The sequence below is a fragment of the Trachypithecus francoisi genome, unplaced genomic scaffold (genome assembly GCF_009764315.1).
Source record: "Trachypithecus francoisi isolate TF-2019V2 unplaced genomic scaffold, Tfra_2.0 Lachesis_group4, whole genome shotgun sequence".
Lineage (NCBI taxonomy): Eukaryota > Metazoa > Chordata > Mammalia > Primates > Cercopithecidae > Trachypithecus > Trachypithecus francoisi.
Genome location: NW_022681469.1, coordinates 67,738,854 through 67,765,612, shown reverse-complemented (window position 1 = coordinate 67,765,612; position 26,759 = coordinate 67,738,854). Strand labels below are relative to the sequence as shown.

The 26,759-nt window shown below is 37.8% G+C and overlaps 2 protein-coding genes across 5 annotated transcripts in view; one reads left to right on the top strand and one right to left on the bottom strand.

The window, feature by feature from the left end:
- Positions 1 to 26,759, top strand: part of ABCB1 (ATP binding cassette subfamily B member 1) — a 220,523-nt gene that overhangs the window by 41,740 nt on the left and 152,024 nt on the right. The window lies entirely within an intron of this gene.
- RUNDC3B (RUN domain containing 3B) overlaps positions 1 to 26,759 on the bottom strand; it is a 205,555-nt gene that overhangs the window by 155,732 nt on the left and 23,064 nt on the right. The window lies entirely within an intron of this gene.

Below are 26,759 nucleotides of genomic sequence, written 5' to 3'. Positions count from 1 at the left end.
AGTAATAATTCTTAGTTTTCCTTTATCTGGGAATTTCTTTATTTTGTTCTCATCTCTGAAGTACATTTTCACTGAATACAGAATTCTGGGTTAGCAGTACTTTTCTTTTAGAACTCTAAAGATGCTATTTCACTGTCATCTGTCCCCCATGGCTCTTGCTGAAAACCCTGCAGTCATTTGAATTGTTGTTCCCTATATGTAATAAATTATATTTCTCTGGCTGGTTTCAAGATTTTTGCTTTAATCTTTTATGTTTAGAAGTTTGATTATGAAGTGTTTAGGAGCAGTTAACTTTTAAGTTTATGCCCTTTGAGGTCTTGCCAGGTTTTTTGTTTTGTCCTGTTTTGGATTTTTGTGTGTGTATGAATGGTGAAAACACTTGAGATCTACTGTCATAGCAATTTTCAAGTATACAATATAGGTCTCCAGTACTTAATCATCTTATAACTGAAGGCTTGTACCCTTTGACCAATATCTCCCCTTTTCTCCTATCCCCCAGCCTCTGGTAATCAACATTTTACTATCTGTTACTATAAGTTTGACTCTTTTTAGACTCCATATCTAATACATGAGATCACATGGTATTTGTCTTTCTGTGTCTGGCTATTTCATGTAGCTTAGTGTCCTCCAGGTTCATCTATGTTATTGCAAATAGCATGATTTCCTCTTTTTTTTTTTTTAATCTGAAATTGTATTCCATTGTGGTGTGTGTGTGTGTGTGTGTGTGTGTGTGTGTTATATACACTATAGTTTATTAATCCATCCTTCTGTTGACAGCTACTTAGGCTGTCTTAATATCTTGGCTACTGTGAAAAAATCCTGCAATAAACACAGATGTGCAAATATCTCTTCCAAATACTGATTTTATTTTCTTTCAATAAATAACCCAGAAGTAGAACTGCTGGATTATATGGTAGTTCTACTTGTAATTTTTTGAGGAACCTCCATACTGTTTTCCATAATGGCTGTCCTAATCTACATTCCCACCAATAGAGTAGGAACGTTCCCTTTTCTCCACATCTTTGCCAACACTTGTTATCTTTTGATTTTTTTTATACTAGCCATCTAGATAGATGTAAGGCATTATTAAATTTTGTGGTTTTAATTTGCATTTCTCTGATAAGTAGTGATACCGAGTGTCTTTTCATATATCAGTTGGCCATCTGTATGCTTTCTGATCCTTTTCCCATTTTTATTATTTAGTGGAAGGGAATATGAGTGATTTTAAGATAAGGCAAGGAGTTGTGATCCAAGTAATGGTACATGTTAAAGGCATTAAAAAAAATTTTTTTTTTGAGACAGGGTCTTGCTGTGTTGCCCAGGCTGGAGTGCAGTGGCATGATCTCGGCTCACTGCAACCTCCGCCTCCTAGGTTCAAGCAATTCTCGGGTCTCAGCCTCCCGAGTAGCTGGGACTACAGGTGTACACCACTACACCTGGCTAATTATTGTGTTTTTAGTAGAGATGAGGTTTCACTATGTTGGCCAGGCTGGTTGTCTTGAACTTCTGACCTCAAGCAATCCACCTGCCTTGGCCTCCCAAAGTGATGGAATTATAGGTGTGAGCCACTGCACCTGGCCTCTTTGCCCATTTTTAAATTGTTGTTGTTGTTTTCTACTGAGTTCTTTAAATGTTCTGGATATTAACACCTTATTGGATACATGGTTTACACATGTTATCTCTCATTCTGTAAGTTGCCTTTTCATTTTGTTGATTGTTTCCTTTGCTGTGCAGAAACTTCATTTGTTTGTTTGTTTGTTTGTTTGTTTGTTTGTTTAGACAGGGTCTTGTTCTGTCACCCAGCCTGGAATATAGTGATGAGGTGATAGCTCACTGAAGCCTCAAACTCCTGGGTTCAACCAACCCTCATGCCTCAGCCTTACGAGTAGCTGGGACTACAGATGCATGCCACCATGTCTGGCTAATTTTTAAACTTTTTGTAGAGATGGGATCTCGCTATGTTTCCCAGGTAGGTCTCAAAGTCCTGGCACTCCTGATCTCAAGCAATCCTCCAGTGTCAGTGTCGCAAAGCATTGAGATTACAGGTATGGGCCACTATACTTGGCTTGAAACTTCTCAGTTTAATGTCGTTCCACTTATTTATCTTTTCTTTGTTGCCCGTACTTTGGACATTAAGTCCAAAAATATCTTTGCCAAGAGCAATGTCAATTAGCTTTTCCCTTATATTTTCTTTTAGTAATTTTACAGTTTCAGGTCTTATGTTAAATTCTTTAATTTGTTTTGAGTTGATTATTGTGTATGATATAAGGGTCCGATTTCTTTTCTTTTCTTTTCTTTCTTTCTGTCCTTCTTTCTCTTTTTCTTTTTTCTGTTTTTTTTTTTCCATATGGATATTCAGTTTTCTGAACACTAGTTACTGAAGACATTATCCTTTCCCTATTGTATACTCTTCGTGTCTTGTCAAAAATTAGTTGACCACAATATGCACACATTAATTCCTGGGTTCTCTAGTTTGTTCCATTGGTCTATGTATCTGTTTTTGTTTTAGTACCAAGTTGTTTCAATTACTATAGCATTGTAACATAGTTTGAAATCAGAAAGTATAATGCCTTCAGCTTTGTTTCTTTTGCTCAGGGTTGCTTTGGCTACTCAAGATTGGAGGTTTGATATAAATTTTAGGAAACTTTTCCATTTTCTATGAAAAATGTCATTAAAATTTTGAAAAAGATTGTACTGATGAGAGACTGGGACATCAGGAAGACTGGCAGACTCTGAACAGATCTTTGGAGAGAAGCCATTTAGAGTGGACAGAGGGAGGAAGCAGACACTGGGTAGAAGAGGGAGGAAGCAGGGAACCCAGCATGGGGAGGCTAAACACAGGGAATTGTTCCTAGCCCCCAGCATCTCCTGGGGAAAAGGTGAATTGAACAAGTGAGGAGTGGACCACTCTCACCACAGACTGCCAGGATTCTAGCAGCAGGAGATCATTCTCCCAACAGACACTTGAGCTGGCAGGGAGAGATGCCTGAAAAGGCTGTAGGTACAGGGCTCCAGTCTGTGCAAAACCAAGAGGGTTTGGCACAGGAAGAGCTGCAGTGGATCACATCCAAAGATGCCCTTCCCACAAGGCTTACCATGCTCATCTGGGAGCCTTTAGCCTTAGGGTGACCATCAGACCTGGACAGAAAAGGCGCTCTTGCCTGTAGGATGAAGCCGGTCTGATCTGAGCACCCTCCTGTCAGCTAGCCTCTCCTTGGGGGCCACCCTACCATGCCCACTTGCAATGCAGCCTCAGATGCCCAATCAGGGTGCTTCCTGGGGGCTCTATGATGCCTCCTTTGCTGGCAGACAATTCTTGACCATCACAGAGCTCCAGCAGACCAGCCTCTGCCAATATGTACTAGCCCACCCACAGCTTACCCCCAAGGCAGATTCGCCTCACCTACTTTACTGGCATACACTACTTGCCCATGCCCTGACTCTCCTCTGCTTTACTGGTACATGTCACCCTCCTCTCCCCGCCCATGCTGGTGCATGTATGTGTGTGCACCCTGACACCCTGGAACTGCCAGCATGAGTGTACCCTGCCATTATTCCCCCACTGATATGTGGGCACCAAGATACACTGCCACCGATGTGAATGTACACCTGATACCAGCAACCACACCCCTGCCAGCATCCTGCACCTGCCATGATGGCAGCAAGAGAGCATGCATGGATGCCAGTACCCCCAACCCCTGCCGCAAATGCATAAGTACCTGCATGTACATCATTGCCCTGCTTCCACTGGTACCCTGCCCCAGCCAGTGAGGGTGTACCTCGCTATACTTCTGCAGATGCTGGTACACATGAAGGAGCATGGATCCCACAGCCACTGCCTCAATGAAGTGCTTTGGCTGGTATCACCCATAGGAGTATTGTGACCAGTGGACTGAAAACACCTTGGCCCTTCCAGTGCAGCAGCTTCCTCACCTTGAGGGGCCAGAGACCAGGGGGGCCAGGTACCAGTTCCCCAAAGTTACAGCACACAGTCTAGGAGTGCTGAGCTAAGTTTTGACCCACTAAAATCTTCCAGAAATGAAGCCAGTTGACTGAACCTACCTTATATCATAATCAAACACCCAAGGGCATCAAAGAGTATAAAAGCAAAAAAACCCATCCAAGGACAGCAACATCAAAGGTTGAAGGAACATCAGCCCACACATGAGAAAGAACCAGCAGAAGACCTCTGGCAACTCAAACAGCCAGAGTGTCTTATTACCTCCAAACAACCACCTAGTTTCCCAGCAATGGTTCTTAACCAGCCTGAAATGGCTGAAATGAGTGACATAGAATTCAGAACATGGATAGGAATGAAGATCATCAAGATTCGACAGAATGTCAAAATTCAATCCAAGGAATCTAAGGAATATGACAAACTGATACAGAAGCTGAAATATAGAAGAGGCATTTTAAGAAAGAAGCAAACTGGCCTGATAGAGATGCACACTTGAAGAATTTCATAATATAATCACAAGTATTAATAGCAGATTCGACCAAACTGAGGAAAGAATCTCAGTGTTTGAAGACTGGTTCTTGAAATTAGCTCCGTCAGAAAAAGAAAAAAGAATAAAAAGGAATGAACAAAACCTCTGAGAAATATAGGATTATGTAAAAAGACAAAATATGATTCACTGCCATCCCTGAAAGAGAGGGAGACAAAGCAAGGAAATTGGGAAATATATTTGAGGATAACAACTGTGAAAATGTCCCCAATCTCTCTAGAGAAGTCAACATTCAAATTTAAGAAACACAGAGAAACCTGCAAAATACAAGATGACCATTCCCCAAGACATATAGTCATTAGATTTGCCAAAGTCAAAAATGAAAGAAAAAATGTTAAAGGCAGCAAAACAAAAGGGGAAGGTCACCTACAAAGGGAACCCCATCAGGCAAACAGCAAACCTTTCAGCAGAAACCCTACAAACCAGAAGTTTGGGGTCCTAGATGCAGCATTCTTATAGAAAAGGAATTCCAGGGGAGTAGCCAGAATGGCCGACTAAAAGCAGCTAGTGCGCATGGCTCTCATGGAGATGGGCTAGTTAATACAGCACCTTCAATGGAAACAACCAGGTACTCGCATTGGGATGAATCAAGGAAACAACCTGACCCATGGAAAACAAAGAAAAGCAAGACAGGACAACAGCCCACCCAGGAGCAACACAGAGCCAGGGGAACCTCCCCTGCCCAGGGAAGCAGTGAGTGAATGTGTGACCTCAGGAAACCACACTTCTCCCATAAATCTTTGCAAACCTTGGGTCAGGAGATCTCCTTGTGAACCCACTCCACCAGGGCCTTCAGTCTACATGGAGTCTTGGCAGAGCTGCTGCTCAGGCATGCATGGAAACCCTGGAGGCTTAGATACTGGGCTTTCCAGCAAAAGCAGCTGCAGTTCTGGCAAAGTGAAAGGTTAGACCTTCACTCTGGAAGGAGGCTGAATCTAGAGGGCTAAGCAGCCAAAACCTATAGGCCCCACTTCCACGGCACCTCACAAGATAAGACCCACTGGCTTGGAATTCCAGCCAGCCACCGGTAGCAGCACAGCACCTCCCTAGGGACGAGCACCCAGGGGAGGAGTGGGCCACCATCTACGCTGTTTGGGCACCTCAGCCATTCCAGCCTCTGGGCTTTGGAGAGTCCGAGCTGACCAGAGGTGGAAAGGATCCCTCAGCATAGCACAACTGCTTTACCACAATGTGGCTAGACTGCTACTTTAAGCAGGTACCTGATCCTGTTCCTCCTATGGGTGGAAACTACCAACTGGGGCCTCTAGCCATCCCTGCCCATATTCTCTAGACAACACAGATTTGAATTCTTCCTGGGATGGTGCTCCCAGAGGGAGAGGCAGGTTACCATCTTTGCTGTCTAGGTGACTCAGTCATTCCTGCCTTTGGAATTTGAAGAGTCTGAACTGACCAGGGGCAGAAAAGACTCCCCAGAAAGCACAGCTGCTCTACCCAAACGTGGCCAGACTGCTTAAGTGGGTCCCCAGGCCCACTCCTCCTCACTGGACAGGACCTTCCAACCAGGGCCTCCAGCACTCCTACCTGTGTTCTCCAGCCAACAGAGAGCTGAATTCTCCCACGACAGTGCTCCCGGGGGAGTGGCAGGCACCATCTTTGCTGTTTGCATGACTTAGCTGTTCCAGCCTTCAGGTTTCAGAGTGTCTGAGTGTCTGAGGCAACCGGGGGCTGAAGTGGACCCCCAGCACAGTATAGCAGAGCTGCTCTACCAACACGTGGCAAGACTGCATTTTTAAGTGGGTCCTCAATCTTACTCCTTCTTACCGGGTGGGACCTCCTAACTGGGGTCTCCACCCACCTCTTACAGGTGCCTCTGGGCCAGCAACAGGCCTGTACCTCCTTGGGACAAAGCTCTCAGAAGGAGGGACAGGCTGTCATCTTTGTTGTTTTGCAGCTTTCACTGGTGATACCTCCAGGTACTGGAAAATCCGAGGCAACCAGGTACTGGAGCAAACATACCACAGCAGCCCCATGGAAAATTGGCCAGAGTGTTAAGTAGGTGCTTATTCCCATATCTCCTCACCAGACAGGTTTTCCAGACTTGGGTTTCCAGCCATCCCCCACCAGAGCTACTGAGCAAGTAGCAACTTGGCAACTCCCTGGACAGGGCCTCTATGGGAAACTGAAAGCCTCTCTGAGACTGCCTCTGCAGTGGATCTGCCCTTGCTGGACCAATAAAAGAGTAAAGACCCTAAGTGCCTTATCCACACCTCCAACAAGCTGTAATAAGCCCAAGGAGAGGAGGCCAATACGTCTCCCACAGGTCCTACACACCCCACAGTACTTGTGACTAGACAAGGAACCCTTGGCTTGGGCCCACAGTACAGACCCTCCATCCTGGCCTGATTGCCCTGAGGGACTGCTGACCTATATCTCTCTGGGTTGGAGCCCTCAGGAGACAATCAAATGACCCTCAGTCACAACTACTAATAAGATCCCTTTGTCTGCTGCCTCCATCTTGAGAAAGGAACATAAACACTGAGATCGCACCAAAGCTGCAGTGGGCAGCCCAGAAGTACCAAATCACAATCTGCAGCCAGCATTCAAGGGGGAGAGAAACTTACACTTTCAGAACATTGAGAAAGAACACAGCTACAATTGTGAGGAAACATTGGGGAGCCACACAACCAAACAAGAGTCTACCAACTGACCAAAAAGGCTAAGCTACCTGCTGGATCACACCCCAAGGCTTCAACATCAAATATACCTCACTAATACACCCACCTCTGAAACCAGAGTCAAGAAGTCAGCTTCAAATAAAGACACTGCACAAAGCCTTGGCCTGGTGAAAACATCCAAAAGAGAAGTCTATACATCCAAAAGAGAAGTCTATGTTGGCTATACTTAATCTACAATGCAGATAACGGAACACCCACACACGGAGATAAGAGAGAACCAATGCAAGAGCTCCAGTAACTCAAATGGTCAGAGTACTGTATGCCATCCAAATGACCACACCCATTCCCCAACAAGAGTTCTTAATCAGGCTGTACTGGCTGAAATAACAGAAATACAATCCAGAATATGGATAGGTACAAAGGTCACTGAGACTCAGGAAGATGACAAAACCCAATCCAAGGAAAATGAGAATCACAATAAAGTGATACAGGAACTGAAGGATGAAATAGCTGGTATAAAAAAGAACCTAATGGGTCTGACAGAGCTGAATAACACAATACAATAATTTCACAATGCAATTAGAAGTATTGACAGCAGAAGAAACCATGCTAACAAAAGAATCTCAGCACCTGAAGACTGGTTCTCTGAAATAAGGAAGTCAGATGAAAATAAAGAAAGTAGAATAAAAAAGAACAAGCAAAACTTGTGAGAAGTATGGGATCATGTAAAGAGGTCAAATCTACAAATCACTGGTATTCCTGAAAGGGAGGGGGAAAAAGCAAACAACTTGGAAAACATACTTCAGGAAATTGTCCATGAAAACTTCCCCAACCAAGCTATAGGGTCTAACAGTTAAATTCAGAAAACACAGAGAACTCCTGCAAGATTGTATACAAGAAGATCACCCCCCAAACACATATCATCAGCTATTCCAAGGGTAAAATGAAAGAAAGAATTTTAAAGGCAGCTAGAGAGAAAGGGCACATGACCTACAAAGGGAACCCCATTAGGCTAACTGTGGATCTCTTAGCTGAAAACCTACAAGTCAGAAGAGATGGGGGCCTATATTCAACATTCTTAAAGAAAAAAATTCTTCAACCAAGAATTTCATATACAGACAAAGTGAGCCTCCCAAGTGAAGGAGAAATAAGATCCTTTTCAGATAAACAACTGTTGAGGGAATCCATCACCACCAGACTTGCCTTACAAGAGATTTTGAAAGGAGCACTATATAGAAAGGAAAGACCAATACCAGCTAATACAAAAGCATACTTAAACACACAGACCAGTGTCACTGTAAAACAACCACACAAAAAGTCAACATAATAATCAGCTAACAATACAATGACAGGATCAAATCCACACAAATCAATACTAACCTTGAATGTAAATGGGGTAAATGCCCCACTTAAAAGGCACAGAGTAGCAAGCTGGATAAATAAGCAAGACCCAATGGTATGCTGTATTCAAGGAACCCGTCTCACATGTAATGACACTCATAGACTCAAAAGGATAAAGAAAAATCTACTAAGCAAATGGAAAACAGAAAAAAGCAGGGATTGCAATCTGAATTGCAGACAAAAGAGATTTCAAATAAACAAACATCAAAAAAACAAAGAAGGGCATTACTTAATGGTAAAGGGTTCAATTCAAGAAGAAACCCTAAATACCCTAAATATATATGTACCCAACACACAAGCACCCAGGTTCATAAAGCAAGTTCTTAGAGACCTACAAAGAGGCACAAACTCCCACAGACAAAATAGTGGGAGACTTCAACACTCCACAGACAGTATTAAACAGATCACTGAGGCAGAAAATTAACAAAGATATTCAGGATCTACACTCAACATTAAACCAAATGGCTCTGATAGACCTCTACAGAACTCTCCACCCAAAAACACAAGAATATACATTCTTCTCATCACCACATGACACATACTCTAAAACTGACCAAATAATTGGACATAAAACAATCCTCAACAAAGTAAAAGAACTGAAATCATACCAAACACACTCTTGGACCACAGAGCAATAAAAATAGAAGTCAAGACTATGAAAATCACTCAAAACCATGCAATTACACAGAAATTCAACATCATGCTCCTGAATGGCTTTGGGGTAAATAATGAAATTAAGACAGAAATCAAGAAGTTCTTTGAAAATAATGAGAACACAAATACAACATACCAGAATCTCAGAGACACAGCTAAGGCAGTGTTAAGAGATAACTTCATTGAATTAAATGCCCACATCAAAAAGTTAGATCTCAAATTAACAACCTACCTTCACAACTGAAAGAATAAGGCAAGAACAAATCAACCCCAAAACTAGCGGAAGACAAGAAATAACAAAAATCAGAGCTAACTGAAGGAAACTGAGACACAAAAAAACCAATCAAACGATCAATTAATCCAAGGGCTGGCGTTTGAAAAAACTAATAAAATAGACCACAAGCTAGACTAATAAAGAAGAAGAGAGAAAAGCTCCAAATAAACACAATTAGAAATGACAAAGGGAATGGTACTACTGACCCCATAGAAATAAAAACAACCAAGAGAAAATACTGTGAACACCTCTACACACACAAACTAGAAAACCTAGAAGAGATGAGTAAATTCCTGGACGCATACACTCTCCCAAGACAGAGCCAGGAAGAAACTGGTTCCCTGAGAAGACCAATAATGAGCTCTGAAATCAAATCAGTAATAAATAGCCCACCAAAAAAAAAAAAAGGCCAAGGGCCTGATGGATTCATAACTGAATTCTACCAGACATACAAATGAGAGCTGGTACCATTTCCACTAAAGTAATTCCAAAAATATGAGGAGGAGGGACTCCTCCCCAACTCATTCTATAAGGTCATCATCATCTTGATATCCAAACCTGGAAGGGACACAACAAAAAAAGAAAATTTCAGGCCGATCTCCTTGATGAACATCAATACAAAAATCCTCAGCAAAATACTGGCAAACCAAATCCAGCAGCACATCAAAAAGCTAATCCACCAAGATTGAGTAGGCTTCAACTCCAGGATGCAAGGTTGGTTCAACATGTGCAAATCAATAAATGTGATTCGTCATATAAATAGAACAAAAGACAAAAAACCATATGATTATCTCAACAGACACAGAAAAGGCCTTTGATAAAATTCAACACCCTTTCATGTTAAAAACTCTCAATGAAGTAGGTATTGAAGGAACATACTTCAAAATAATAACAGCCATCTATGACAAACCCACAGCCAACATTATACTGAATGGGCAAAAGTTGGACGCATTTTCCCTTGAAAACTGACAAGGATGCCCTCTCTCACCACTACTATTAAACATAGTAATGGAAGTCCTAGCCAGAGCCATCAGGCAAGAGAAAGAAAGAAAGGTCATCCAAATAGGAAAAGAGAAAGTTAAACTATCCCTGTTTGCAGATGACATGATTCCATATCTAGAAAAAAAACAAAACAAAACATAGTCTTGGCCCAAAAGTTCCTCCATCTGATAAACAACTCCAGCAAAGTTGCAGGATACAAAATCAATGTACAAAAATCACTAGCATTCCTATACACCAACAACAGCCAAACAGAGAGCCAAATCAGAAAGGCAATCCCATTCACAACTGCCAGAAAAAGAATAAACTTCATAGAAATACAGCTACCCAGGGAGGTGAAAAATCTCTACAATGAGAATTACAAAACCTTGCTCAAAGAAATCAGAGAGGACACAAACAAATGGATAAACATCCCATGTTCATGAATAGGAAGAATCAATATCACTAAAATGGCTATATTACCCAAAGCAATTTACAGATTCAATGCTATTCCTATCAAACTACCAATGACATTCTTCACAGAACTAGAAAAAACTATTTTAAAATTCATATTGAACCAAAATAGAACCCAAGTAACCAGAAGAAATCCTAAGCAAAAATAGCAAAGGTGGAGGCATCACATTACCTGACTTCAAACTATACTACAAGGCCTCAGTGACCAAAACAGCATGGTACTGGTACAAAAACAGGCACATAGACCAATGGAACAGAATAGAGAGCCCAGAAATAAGGCTGTACACCTATGACCATCTGATATTCGACAAAGCTGACAAAAACAAGCAATGGGGAAAAGACCACTAATCAATAAATGGTGCTGGGAAAACTGGATAGCCATATGTGGAAGATTGAAGCTGGACCCCTTCCTTACACTATACACAAAAATAAACTCAAGATGGATTAAATACTTAAATGTAAAACCTCAAACTATTAAAACCATGGAAGATTACATAGGAAATACCATCCTGGACATAGGAACGGGCAGAGATTTCACGAAAAAGAAATGAACAGCAATTGAAACAAAATTAAAAATTGACAAATGGATCTAATTAAACTTAAGAGCTTCTGTACAGCAAAGGAAACTATCCATAGAGTAAAGAGACAACCTACGGAATGAGAAAAAAATATTTACTAACTATGCATCTGGCATGGTCTAAAATCCAGCATCTATAAGGAACTTAAGCAAATTTACAAGGAAAAAACAAACCACCCCATAAAAATGTGGGCAAAAGACATGAACAGACACTTTTCAAAGGAAGCATACACACGACCCACAGGCATATGAAAAGAAAGCTCAGTATCACTGATCATTAGAAAAATGCAAATCAAAACCACAATGAGATACCATCTCAAACCAGTCAGAATGGCTATTACTAAAAAGTCAAAAATAACAGGTGTTGGAGATGTTGCAGAGAAAAGGGGATGCTTATACACTGCTGGTAGAAATGTAAATTAGGTCAGTCATCAGTCATTGTGGAAGACAGTATGGCAATTCCTCAAAAAGTTAAAAGAAGAACTACCATTTGACCCAGCAATCCCATTACTGGGTATATACCCAGAGGAATATAAGTCATTCTACCATAAACACACATGTACGTGTATGTTCACTGCAGCACTAAAGAAAATGTGATACATATATGGCATGGAGTACTACACAGCTATAAAAAAGAATGAGATCATTTCTTTTGCAGCAACATGGATCAAGCTGGAGATCATCATTCCTAAGTGAAATAATGCAGGAACAGAAAATCAAGTATCTCACATTGTCACTTGTAAGTGGGAGCTAAACACTGACTACCCATGGAAACAAGGAAGAGAACAAACTCTGAGGTCTACTTGAGAGTGAAGGGTGAGAGGAAGGAGAGGATCAAAAAACTACCTTTCAAGTACTATGCTCATTACCTGGGTAATAAAATTATCTGTACACCAAATCCTCATATAATGCAATTTACCTAGATGACAAACCTGCACATGTACCCTTGAACCTAAAAGTTTTAAAAAGGAAATACTGCATTGAATCTATAGGTCACTTTGGGTAGCATGGACATTTAACAAAAAAAATTCTTCCAATTCATGAGCATGAGATATATTTCTATTTATTTGAGTCCTCTTCAATTTATTTAATCAATGTTTAGTAATTTTCAATGCACAGAGGTTTCACTTCCTTGGCTAAATTTCCTCCTAAGTATATTATTCTTTTCTGATGGAAATGGAACTGTTTTCTTAATTTCTATTTTTGGATACTTCATTTTTAGTATATAAAAATGTAACTTATTTTTGTATGTTGATTTTGTATCACACAACTTCACTGAATTTATTAATTCTAACCATTTTTTGGTATTTAGGGTCTTGTACATGTAAGATAATTTAATCTGCAAACAGAGATCATTGAACTTCTTATATTCCAACTTGGATACCTTTTATTTATTTTTCTTGCATAATTGCTCTAGCTAGGAGATCCAGAATGATGTTGAGTAGAAATGGTGGGAATGGACTCCCTTGTCATGTTCTTGATCTTAGAGAGCGTTCAGATTTTTACCATTGAATATGATGCTTACTGTGTGCTTGTTATATATGACCTTTATTATGTTGAGGTACATTACTTCTATACTTTAATTGTTGAGAATTTTTATTATGAAAGGATGTTAAATTTTGTGAAATGCTTTGCTAAGCTTCTTGAATCTATAAATTTGTCTTCCCCAAATCTAGGAACTTGTAGTTATTATTTTGTCAAATGTATTTTCTGTATTAATCTCTCCCTCCTCTCCTTCGAAGACTCCAAAGACACAAATTTATATATTTTGCTAGAAATTTTTAATTTCTTCCTGTTCTGTTCTTCAGATTGGATCATTTCTATTGATTTACTTTAAAATTAGTATACACATCTCTATCATCTCCATTATGCTTTAGAGCCTCATCTGGTGAATGTTTTATTTCAGACATTATACTTTTAAATTTCCATGGTTCTTCCTTAAGATTTTATTTCTTAATCTCCATTTTTCTATTCATTTCAAGAGTTACACCTTACATCATGGAGCAGGGTTATAAAGGCTGCTTTGATGTCTTTGCCTGATCATTCCAACATCTGGGTCATCTCACAATGAGCATCTTTATTCCTTTCAGAATTGATCACCTTTTCCTGGTTCCCTGTAAGTAAAGTAATTTTGGTTTTACCCTAGATTCTATATTTTATTTTTTTAGAGATGGTATCTTGCTGTGTTGCCCAGGCGTGAGTGCAGCTGCTATTCCCAGGTACAATAACAGTGTACTACAGCCTTGAACTCCTGGCCTCAAGTGACCCTCCTGCCTCAGCTTCCTGGGTAGCTTGGACTACAGAAGTGTGCCACCATTTCCGGCTATCCTGTATATTTTTAATTTAATATTATTTTAAAATGAATGACAGCATCTTTCCTCAAAGTGCACAGAGACTATAAGATATAAATATGTAAGCCAATAGCTACAACATGTTGATAAATGCTGTATAAAACGAATTGCATGCCTCCAAAATTCACATGTTGAAGTTCTATCCCCAATATATCTGTATTTCAAGATAGGCTCTATAAGGAGTTAATTAAGGTGAAATGAGGTATAAGGGTGGGGCCTTGATCCAGTAGGATCATACAAAGAGACACCAGAGAGTGCTCATTCTCTGTTTCCATCAAGTAAGGACATGATGAGAAGATGATCAACCACCTACAAGCCAGAAAGAGAATGCTTACCAGAAAGCAAATCAGCCAATATCTTGATCTTGGACTTCCCATCCTCCAGAACTGAGAAATAAATTTCTGTTACTTAAGCCTCTCAGTCTGTAGTATTTTGTTATAGTACTCTAAGAACACTTAGAGAGTTAGGTTATTATTGGACTTACTCTGCCTTGTCTAACATCCTAAGTTCAGTAAGATTTTTCAACAGTGGCTTTTAAAGGCAATAATGTGGAAAAGTATACAGCATTTTAAAAATTAAAGATAAATAAAATCTATGATGTATCAGAAACAGAGTAGAAAAATAATGGAAGTTTTCTTGAGAAATTTACTGAAAATAAAAATGTATACAAAGAAGAACACAGAATTCAATAATACGTAGAAGGGGCAGAAGAAACGCCAACTTTAGGGAAAGCTTAATAAGTATTGACTAGATAGATGGAAATAGAAAATAGGGGAAGAATGCAGCAGAACTGGACAACGAGATGGTTAATTAATAGCATCAATGGGTAATAAACACAAGGAATAGATCTCATCATGCTTAAGTAGAAAAGAACCTTGTATTTACAATAAGATAAGAGGGATTAACAGACAAGAGAAAGAAATAAAGGGCACCCAAACTGAAAAGGAAAAAGTCAAATTATCCTTGTTTGCAGATGATATGATCCTATATTTGGGATAACCTAAAGAATTCATCAAAAAGCTATTAGAACTGATAAACAAATTCAGTAAAGTTGCAGGATACAAAATCATCATACAAAAAGTCAGCAGCTTTCCTATGGGCCAACAGTGAACAATCCGAAAAAGAAATCAAGTACTATTATTTATAATTGCTATAAGTAAAATACCCAGAAATAAACTTTACCAAAGACGTGAAAGATCTCTACAATGAAAACTATAGAACACTGATGTCAGAAATTTAAGAGGACACACAAAATAATTGAAAGATATTCCATGTTAGTGAACTGGAAGACTATCGTTAAAATGCCCATACTACTCAAAGCAATACACAGATTCAATGCAATCCTTATCAAAATACCAATGATAGAGATGGTATCTTGCTGTGTTGCCCAGGCTTGAGTGCAGCTGCTATTCCCAGGTACAATAACAGTGTACTACAGCCTTGAACTCCTGGCCTCAAGTGGCCCTCCTGCCTCAGCTTCCTGGGTAGCTTGGACTACAGAAGTGTGCCACCATGCCCAGCTATCCTGTATATTTTTAATTTAATATTATTTTTAAAATGAATGACAGCATCTTTCCTCAAAGTGCACAGAGACTTTAAAACTAATATACACATTTTCTATTTCACAGAAATAGAAAAACCAATCCTAAAATTCATATGGAACAACAAAGACCCAGAATAGCCAAAGCTATCCTGAGTAAAAGAAACAAAACTGGAGGAATCACATTCCCTGACTTCAAAATATACTACAGAGCTATTGTAATCAAAACACCATGGTACTGGCATAAAAAGAGATACAGAGACCAATGGAACAGAATAGAGAATGCAGACATAAATCCATAAAACTACAGTTAACTCATTTTTGACAAAGATTCTGAAAATGTATATTGGGGAAGGGACAGTCTCTTCAATAAATGGTGCTGAGAAAACTGGTTATCCATATGCAGAAGAATGAAACTAGACCCCTCTCTCTGACTGTACACAAAAATCAAATCAAAATGGATTAAATACTTATATCTAAAACCTGAAAGTGTGAAATTATTAAAGGAAAACATTGTGGAAAGTCTCCCGGATATTGGACTGGGCAAGGATTTTTTTTGACTGACATCCCATAAGCACAGGGAACCAAAGTAAAAACAGACAAGTGAGATCATATCAAGTTAAAAAGCTTCTGCAGTGTAAAGTAAACAATCAACAAAGTGAAGCAATAACCCACAGAATGGGAGAAAATATTTGCAGACTACTCATCTGACAAGGGATTAATAAGCAGAATATGTAAGGAGCTCAAACAACTCTATAGGGAAAAAGCTAATAGTTCAACTTAAAATGGGCAAAAGATCAGAATAGGTATTTCTCAAAAGAAGACCTACAAATGGCAAACAGGTATATGAAAAGGTGCTCAACATCACTGATCATCAGATAAATTCAAATCAAAAGTACAATGATACATTATTTCACTCTGGTCAAAATGGCTTTTATCCAAAAGACAAGCAACTATGAATGCTGGGGAGGGTGTAGAGAAAAGAGAACGCTCATACACTGTTGGTGGGAATGTAAATTAGTACAGCCACTAGGGAGAAAAGTATAGAGGTTTCTCATAAAACTTAAACTACCATATGATCCAGCTATCGCACTGCTAGATATATACCCAAGAGAAAGAAAACCAGTATACTGAAGAGATAGCTGCACTCCAATGTTTATTGCAGCACTATTCACAATAGCTAAGACTTGGAAGAAACAGATAAATGAATACAGAAAATGTGGTAAATATACACAAGGGAGTACTATTCAGCCATAAAAGATGAGATCCTGTCATTTGCAAAAACGTGGATGGAACTGGAGGACATTATGTTAAGTGAAAAAAGACAGGTACAGAAAGACAAACTTTGCTCATTTTCACTTATTTGCGGGAACCAAAAATTAAAAAGAGTTAAACTTATAGAGATAAAGAGTAAAATAATGGTTACCAGAGGCTGGGGAGGGTAGAGAGGGTGGGGGGCAGTTAGTGGGGATGGTTAATGGGAACAAAAATATAGTTAGATAGAACTAATAAGATCTAGTATTTGATCACACAACAGGGTGACTACAGTTAGCAATAATCTATTGCACATTCAAAAATAACTAAAAGAGTATAATTGGATTGTTTGTAACACCAAAAAATGAACGCTTGAAGTGATGGATACCCTATTTATGCTGATGTGATTATTACACATTGTGTGCCTGTATCAAAATATCTCATGTACCGCATAATATATACACCTACTATGTACCCGTAAAATTAAAAATTTTAAAAATGAAATCCTTCAGAATAAAATCATTGAAAATATCTAATATCAATAAATAAAGCCAAAAATAACCTTTGAAAAGATAATCAACAATTAAGAATACATCTTCTTCTCAAGATGGGACATTTATTAAAGTAACGATAAACTAGGCCCTTAAGTAAGACTTACAAATTTCAACAAAATCTCCCAAACAAACCAAATTCTGACTGTAACTCAATTAACATAGAAGTAAATATGAAAAGGTAAAATCTCCTATTTTCAGAAAGATAAAAAACTTCCAAATTACTCATAAGACAAAGAAATGAGCAGAACAAGTAGAAATTACTTAAAAACGAGTATTGGAATTGTAATGAAAATATTACATTACTCAAACATAAATATAGCCAAAGCAGTAGCTGGAGAAAAATTTGAAAATTAATCTGTTAAGAGTCCAACATAAACATAACAGAGCCAAAGAAGATATAACAGAGGAAACAAGAATGCTATTAATATACATACATGATCAGCAAAGTCATAAATTAGTTATTTGAAAGACTAATAAAACAGATAAATCTCTGGCAATACTGGTTAAGAAAAAAAGAAAAAAGAACTAATGATCATAAAATAAAAACAAAGAACTAAAAAAGTTTTAAACTTTACATCCCTTTAGAGAGCTTTAATTTTTAAAAACCATTCTGCTGAATTCATCTATTTTAAGTGTCACATTAAAGGAAATATTATAACTAGCTAGATATTTAAAAACTGAGAGTATATGGGATAGAAGACATTGACAACTTTAAGGAGAATACAAAATAGAGTAACATCAAAGAAATCAACAACCTGAATAGACCTGAAAGCATAAAGTGAATTAGTAGTTGAAGTGCACGTACACACACACATACACTCACTCACACTCACCATTTGACCCAGCGTTTTTACTGGTAACTTCTACCTAATAGATGATTATTCGAGACTTATGCAAAATTCTCCCAAAGAATGAAAAAAACAAAGATAAAACACCTGCAACGCATTTTTTGAGGCTAGAATAACCTTGACAACAAAACCCAAACAAGCACAAAACAGACTAATTTTACTCATAAACACAGAACCCAAACTTCCAAAATGTTATCAAACCTAAATCCTAAAACTTGCAAAGTAGATTAAAACAATATATGAGGCTCAAGTTGGATTTATCCTAAGAATATTTAGGTGATTTAACATTAGAAAAATAATTGATGTAATTCTTCACATTAAAAAATAAAGGCAACTTCTGGGATAGAACAAAATTAAGTAGATGTATTTTCCTCTTGCTAAATACAACTAAAAACTCTGGCTATTTTATAAAAACAAACATTAAAAGATTCTGAAAGTGGAAATGAAAAGAAAGACTGGCTAGAAACCTCAGAACCCAGAGAATGACACAGCAGTAAGCTCCCTGAGTTTCTTTTTACCTCTTATACCCCAGACTGTGTGCTAGACAAATTAGCAAACTGTATCTACACTATAAATACAGGAACAACAAACTTGTTTTATCCTTCTCCTCTTGAGTGTTCTAAATTATCTTTGGTGGTGGAGAAAAAAAAATATAACACTGCCTAATGTGGTCCTATATGTATGTAGAGGAAATATGTAAAACAACTATGCTATACACATAGGGTAGAGTAAAGGGACATAAAGAAAGGTAAGATTTTTAAACTTCACACTGGAAAATGACACCAGTAGACTGTGATGTTACATATCTGTAACATAATACTGCAACCACTGAAAAATCTATACAAAGAGATACACTAAAAAACAATGTAAATAAAAATGGAATTCTAAAAAGTGTTCAAACAGCCCCCTAGAAGACAGAAAAAAGAAAACAGAGAAACCAAGAACAGGGGGAATAAACAGAAAACTAAAAGTAAAATGGAAAACCTAATGTATTTACCCATATTCTTATTTATTGTATCCTTTCTTCCTTCCTGTTATTCCAAAGTTTTGTTGTTGTTGTTGCTTGTTTGCTTTGAGACAGAGTCTCATTCTATTGCCCAGACTGGATTGCAATGGCATGATGGCATGATCACCGCTCACTGCAGCCTCAACTTCCTGGGCTTACATGATCCTCCCACCTCAGCTGCCCAAATAGCTGGGACTCACAGACGCATATCACCATGTCTGGCTAATTTTTTGTATTTTTTGTAGAGACAGGGTTTTGCCATGTTGCCCAGGCTGGTCTTGCACTACTGAGCCCAAGTGATCCGCTTGCCTTAGCCTCCCAGTCTAAAGTTCTTTCTTTTATCATTTCCTTTCTGCTTAACGAATGTTCTTTGATCATTAATTGAGGGTAAGTCTGCTGGCAACAAATTTCCTTAGTTGTCTTTCCTGTGAGAAGGTCTTAACGTTTCCTTCATTGCTGAAGAATAATTCTGCTGTGTTGACAGTTATCATTCAGCACTTGAAATATGTTGTACCACTTCCTCCTGGCTTCCATGGTTTCTGATCAGAAATCTACTGTCATTCAAATTGTTGTAGGCAAGTAGTCATTTTTCTCTATTTGCAACATTTTTTCTTTGTCTTTATTTATTGGTTTAATTATCATGCCTTTGGCATGAATTTCTTTGAATTTTTCCTATTTGTGGTTTGCTCTGTTTCTTGAATCTATATGCTTACGTCTCTTGCTAACTCTGGGTAATTTTCAGCTGTTATTTGAGTACTTTTTCAGTCACACCTTCTTTCTTCTCTCCTTCAAGAATTCTGACAGGTGTCATCTTTTGTTATTGTCCCACAGGTCCTTGAGGCTCTGTTCATTTTTTAACAAGTCTAATTTCTCTCTGTTGTTCAGATTAGGAAATTTCTATTGTTCTGTCTTTCAGTTCACTGGTTCTTTCCTCTGTAATTCCCATTTTCCTGTTGGGTCCATCCACTGAACTTTTTCAGTTTCATATTTTTTCAGCACCAAATTTCCATTTTGGTCTTCTTTATATCTGCCATTTCTTTGCTGTGGATTTCTACTTTTTCATTTGTTTCTTACATGTATTGCTCAAAGCATTTTAATCATGGATACTTTAAAATCTTTGTCAGCGATTCTAACACCTCTGTCATCTCAGTGTTGACATCTATTGACTATCTTTTATTACGCAATCTGAGATCTTCCTGGTTCTTGGTATGACAAGTGAGTTTCAATGGAAAGCTGGACATGTTCATATTATGTTATGAGACTCTGGATCTTACTTAAACCTTCTGTTTTAACTAGCTTTTTGTGACACTGTTCCCACAGAGGAAGGTGGGAGGGGAGCACTGCTTCATTACTGCCAAGTGGAGGATGAAGTTCAAGTTTCCCAATGGGCTTCCACTGATACCAATAAGGGCATCCTCATTACTACTGTGTGGGAGTTGGAGTCCAGGCTTCCCACATGGTTTCCACCGGCATAGTACTTGGGGTGGCCCCTTTAGCACTGGGTGACAGTGAAAGACATAACTCTCTTAACAGACCTCTTCTGACCCTACCCCAGTATGGCCAGAAACTGGCACATTACTTTTGGATGATGATGGCAGCCTAGGCTCCCCAGTGTGGTGTTCCATCAACATGGTGGGAAGGGGGGTGTTGGGGAAGAGAGAGAGAGTTTTTGACCAGCCAAGAGGGAAGAAATCTTATCTCTCTGGCCTTCTCTAATGTCACCCTAATGGTGGTACTGGGACACTTTGTTATCGCCTCAGGAGGGTAGAATTCTAAGCTTCCCATTCGGCCTTTTTTAAGACTAGGTGGTACTACAGTTTTTTTGTGATGTTTAAAGTAGAGCAGATACTGTTGGAAAGTTTTCTGTCTTGCTAGGCTATTCTTTCTCTGGTCCTTTGGCTAGAGAGAATAGTATCTTGCTGAGAGGTTTTCATTATTGTTGTTTTTTTCCCTTTGCCTGTTGCAATTTGCAGGTTCCTGGCTTATCCAACACCTAGTCTGGGACATATAAGGCAAAAAGTAAATCCAGGCAACCCAGTACTGTGTCATTCCTAAGGTCCTAGTGTCCTTAACCAGTCTTTCTTCTACTCTGTACCTTTCAGAGTTTTCTTATGTTTGTTTTATGCATAATAGCCAGGATTTATTATTGTACTTTGTGAGAAAAACAGGGGAAAGTATGTCATGTTCATCTTCCCAGAGGTAGAAGTCTTCCTAAATTGCATTTCTCCCCCCCCTCCCCACCCATTTGATATGATAGAAGCTATGAATGAGAACAGGGATTTTTGTTTAATTCCCTATTGCATGCCTAGCACTTACAACAGTGGTAGGCATATAGTAGATACTTAATAAATATAGTTGAATAAATAAATGAAAAAATTCATTTATAGTTGACTCATGACATTATATTTTTGAATGAGTAACTTGAAATTTAAGTAGCTTAGAGATGGACAAATAAGTTTAGAAGAAAAATAGTGGTGAAGTATAATACAACTGACAAGTTAAAAAATAAATCGATTTTCTTCTATAAATAAAATTAAATAATTAGGTTTTTTTAAAAACTACCAATTAAGTCTATCAACTTACACTAAATCTAACTTTGTTTTGGAAAATTAGTATCCTCTAACTTCTTTCTCTTCTTTATTCTAATTTTCCTCATCCCCTTTTCTCTTCCATTGCTTTCTCTTTCTTCTCCTACTATCATTTTTTCTCAAGTGTCCACAATAAACCTTGATATTTTCTCTTTTCCTAAATATGTTCCCCTTTTTCAGTCACCCTGGGTAATGACCACATCCAGACTGGTATCTCTGCATCGTTCTAGTGCTCAGCTTTCTCCTACCCACAACCAACCAATCCCTGAGATTTATTAATACTACTAATGCATACTGTATTTCTAGCTTCACTGGTTAGTCTCTTCTTTCTTCTTTTTTCTTTGAATAAGCTTATAACTGTATTAATTTTTTCTTTTTAAAAATTATTTTAAAATTTTTAAATTGACAAATATAAATTGTATATATGATGTACATGTTTTGAAATTTGTATACATTGTGGAATGGCTAAATTGTACCAATTAACAAATTAACACATGTATTACCTCACTTTCTTGGTCCATTTTTGTATTGCTATAACAATACCTGAAACTGGGTCATTTATAGCGAACTGAAATTTATTTCTCATAGTTCTAGAGGCTGGGAAGTCCAAGATCAAAGCATTAGCAGATTTGGGATCTAGTGAGGGTCCTGTCTCTGCTTCCAAGGTGGTACCTTGAACACTGCATCCTCTAGAGTGAAGGAATGTTGTGTCTCCAAATGGCAGAAAGCAAAATGGCAAAAAAGGACAAACTTCTTCTGTCAAGTTCTTTTATAAAGGTATTAATCCATTCATGAGGGCTCTGCCCTTATGAGCTAAGAACACCTCCCAAAAAGCCCCACTTCCCAACACTGTTGGATAGGGTGTTAAGTTTCCAGCACATGAATTTGAGGGGACACATTTAAACCATAGCCCTCACATACTTATCATTTTTTGGTGAGAACACTGAAAATATACTCTTTTAGGAATTTTCAAATATCCAATACACTTTAACTATAGTCACCATTTTGTACAATAGATCTCTTGAACTTATTCCTATTTCACTGAATTTTTATATCCTTTAACCAACATCTCTCTGATCCTTCTCCTTCCAGCACATGGTAACCACCATTCTATTCTCTACTTTTATGAGTTCAACTTTTTTAGATGCCACATATAAGGAAGTCATGCAGTATTTGTCTTTATGTATCTGGTTTATTTCACTCAACATAATGTCTTCTGGGTCATCCATGTTGTCACAAATGGCAGGATTTTCTTCCTCTTAAAAGCTGAAGAGCATTCCATTGTTTATATATGCAACCTTTCTTTTTTTTTTTTTTTTTTAAATCATCTCATCAGTAGACGGACAATTAGGTTGAGTCCTTATTTTGGCTAGTGTGAATAATCCTTCAATGAACATGGAAGTAGAGATAACTCTTCGAGACACTGATTTCACTTCCTTGGCTATGTACCTAGAAGTGGGATTGCTGGTTTACATGGTGGTTCTATTTTTATTTTTATTTACTCTAATCACATAGGAGACTAATGGCAGTTCTATTTTTAATTTTTTGAGGAATCTCCAGAATGTTTTCTGTAATGGCTGTTCTAAATTTACATTCCTACTGCAAGGGTTCCCTTTTCTCCGCAACTTCTCCAGCACTTGTTATCCTTCAGCTGTTTGATAATATGCATTCTAACGGGTATGAGGGGATATCTCACTATGGTTTTAATTTTCATTTATTTGCTGTATAGTGATTTTGAGCACCTTTTCATATACCTGTTGGCCATTTGCATGTCTTATTGTGGGAATGTCTATTCAGGTTCTTTGCCTAAATCAGGCTATTTATTTACTTACTGTTGATTTGTTTGAGTTCCTCATATATTTTGGATATTAGCCCCTTATCTGGTGTGTGGTTTTTAAATATTTCTTCCCTTTTTGTAAACTGTCTCTTTACTCTGATGATGTAATTTAGTTTTATGTAATTCCACTTGTTTATTTTCCTTTAGTTGCTTGTGCTTGTGGTGTCAAATCCAAAAATATCATCACCCAGACCAATGTCATGGAGTTTTTTCCCTATGTTTTCTTCTAGTAACTTTACAGTTGTAGTAGGTAGATCTTACATTTAAGTCTTTAATGCATTTTGAGTTGATTTTCTTCTATGGTGTGAAGGGTCTAATTTCATTCTTCTACATGTGGCTAACCAGTTGTCTCAACAGCATTTATTAAAGAGACTGTCCTTTCCCTAGTGTGTGTTTTGGCACTTTTGTTGAAAATTAATAGACCATAAATGCATGGATTTATTTGTGGGTTCTCTATTCTAATCTATTAGTTTGTCTGTTTTTATGCTAGCAACATCCTGTTTTAACTAATACAGCTTTGCAGTATATTTTGAAGTCAAGTATTTTGATGCCTCCAGTTTTGTTCTTTTTGCTCAAGATTGCTTTGGTTATTCAGGGTCTTTTGTGGTTCCATATGAATTTTCAGGACTGTCTTTTTTTTTCTGTGAAAAATGACCCTGAAATTTTGATAGAGATTTCAGTGAACATGTAGATTATGTTGGGTAGATTGTTAATACAAGCATTTTAACAATATTAATTTTTTAATCTATGAACACGTATATCTTTCCACTTACTTGTATTTTTATCTCTGAAGGGGATAAAGAAGGAAAAAATACTGCATTTATCCCTATCAAACTTCAGCTCAGGCAAACTAATTTAGAGAAATAAAATACAAGCTATAGTTCAATTTTTTAAAAGCCTCGGGATTTTACTCAGCCTCAATTTCAATGTGAACCAGAAGTCTATGTAAACTTAAATTCTGACTAATACAGAGTTTGGCCTATCTGAAGCACTTTACTCAGCTCTGAGAACCAGATTTTTAAGAGCAATACTAACAAATCAGTGGTAAGCCAGAAAACTAAGACTCTGGTGGTTCCAGAAGATTAAAGAAACTAGGGATACCTTACCTGGGAGAAAGAAAAGTGGGAACTTGGGAAAAGATTATAAAATAGCTATATTTTAATACGTATTAGTAGTAGGCTCACATTTGAAAAAAAGTAGCAGAAAAAAGATCAAAGCACAATATGATAGGTTGGTTTCATATACATAAGAATTTTCAAGGCCGGGCGCGGTGGCTCAAGCCTGTAATCCCAGCACTTTGGGAGGCAGAGACGGGCGGATCACGAGGTCAGGAGATTGAGACCATCCTGGCTAACACGGTGAAACCCCGTCTCTACTAAAAAAAAAATACAAAAACTAGCCGGGCGAGGTGGCGGGCGCCTGTAGTCCCAGCTCCTAGGGAGGCTGAGGCAGGAGAATGGCGTAAACCCGGGAGGCGGAGCTTGCAGTGAGCTGAGATCCGGCCACTGCACTCCAGTCCGGGCGACAGAGCGAGACTCAGCCTCAAAAAAAAAAAAAAAAAAAAAAAGAATTTTCAAATAATCTAACCTGTCCAATAATGTGATGGACTGCTTTACTTAGTTCTCAGAGATCAGAAGTGTTAAGGCAAAGACTATACGTACCCCTGTTAGAAATACTGTTGAGCAGACTGCTTCAGCAGGACAGAGGCTAGAATACAGTAGTGCTTCTCAGTCTGTGATCCTCTGAGCTACCTGAAGTGGTACTATGGAGTTTTGAATACGTTGCAATTGTTGCTGAGCAGGCAAAACGCCTAACTTCTCCATCCTGGCTTCAACAAAATGTTCTACATACATATCTAGCTTTTGCAGTGGCTTTTATTAGGAGTGGTAGGTTAGGGTGGAAGGAAATATTATGCTTTAAATCAATAAAAGTTCAAAAATTACTGAAGGACCTGAACGAAGATCTCTTTCAATTCTAATATTGTCATTAATTCCTATTTCTCAGCTATATCCTAGGAAAGTAAGATCAACATCTTATTGACAGATTACTGCAAATAAGATTAATGTATATGATTTTAAAAGCCTCCTTTTCTTCAGTAATGGGGCTTTTAGAGTGAAGCAACTGTCTCAGCTCTTCACTTTGGCTGTAACATCACAGCCTATACTGTGTCTGGGGAAGATTTTATCTTTCTCTGGAAAAGTTTAATGTTGAAAACAAATGTCCTTTTACTTCAAAAATAAGCAGTAGTTGTAGAAAAAGTAGATCTTAGAAACACACAAAGTTATAAAATTTTAATTTGTACTTCTATAAAGGAAAACACTGGAAAAATTAGTTGCTATATAACTAAATCTTAAGTGGAGAGTGTACTATCAAAATAATCATATGACTTCTCCAAAAGTAAAAGCAATTTGTTATATATTAAAATACCAAAAATAGGAAATAATATATGAAAGTCCCAGATGCTTGCATCTTTAAAATACCTCATCTCAAAAGTTACACATTATTTCGTAATTCTTAATACATACATATATATATATATATATATATATATACACATGTATATAAATCAGTGACCATAAGAGTCGATTTACAGAAATTTTTAAATTATCTTACCTAGCTTAAAAAATTAACACAAATCTTACTGTATCAGATATCTTACTATATCTTAGTCACACAAGTAGAATTCTTATCCATAATTCAACTGGGGATTCTATTTTCATTATAGTATTATTCAGAAATAACATTAATGGATTTAATTGTTCAGAAATAATTCTGAAGGTGTGTGATCTATATTTTGCTGATACATAACTCAGAAGATGGCAGACTGGTGTGCAGGAGGCATCCACTTACACAGTAGTGACTCTGCCCAACCACTTGGCATGGGAGTCTCAACATAGCCTTATTGTTCATTTGCTATTGATAGTTTTCTATTGATAGTTTTTGTGAGAGAATCATATGCTAAATGGTATACCAGATCAAGGGCATTAGGTTTTAAGGTAAAATTCTCATGAACATCAAGGTACATCAGAGTCTGTTCTATTCCATATAAGTCAGGTATTATTTATAAATTTATGCATAAAATTTAAACGATCATCACACAATATAGTATCTAATAATATCTCAAAACACTTCCATATCCTTTGCTTTTATAAAAATTTTATTTTCTTATAAAAGGTAACATTAATGACAGAAAATTTAGGAAACATGGAACGGCAAAAATGAGAAAAAAATAACCCTTTTAAAATGCAAAACCACCAAATTTAACAGAAAAAAGTGTTAGTA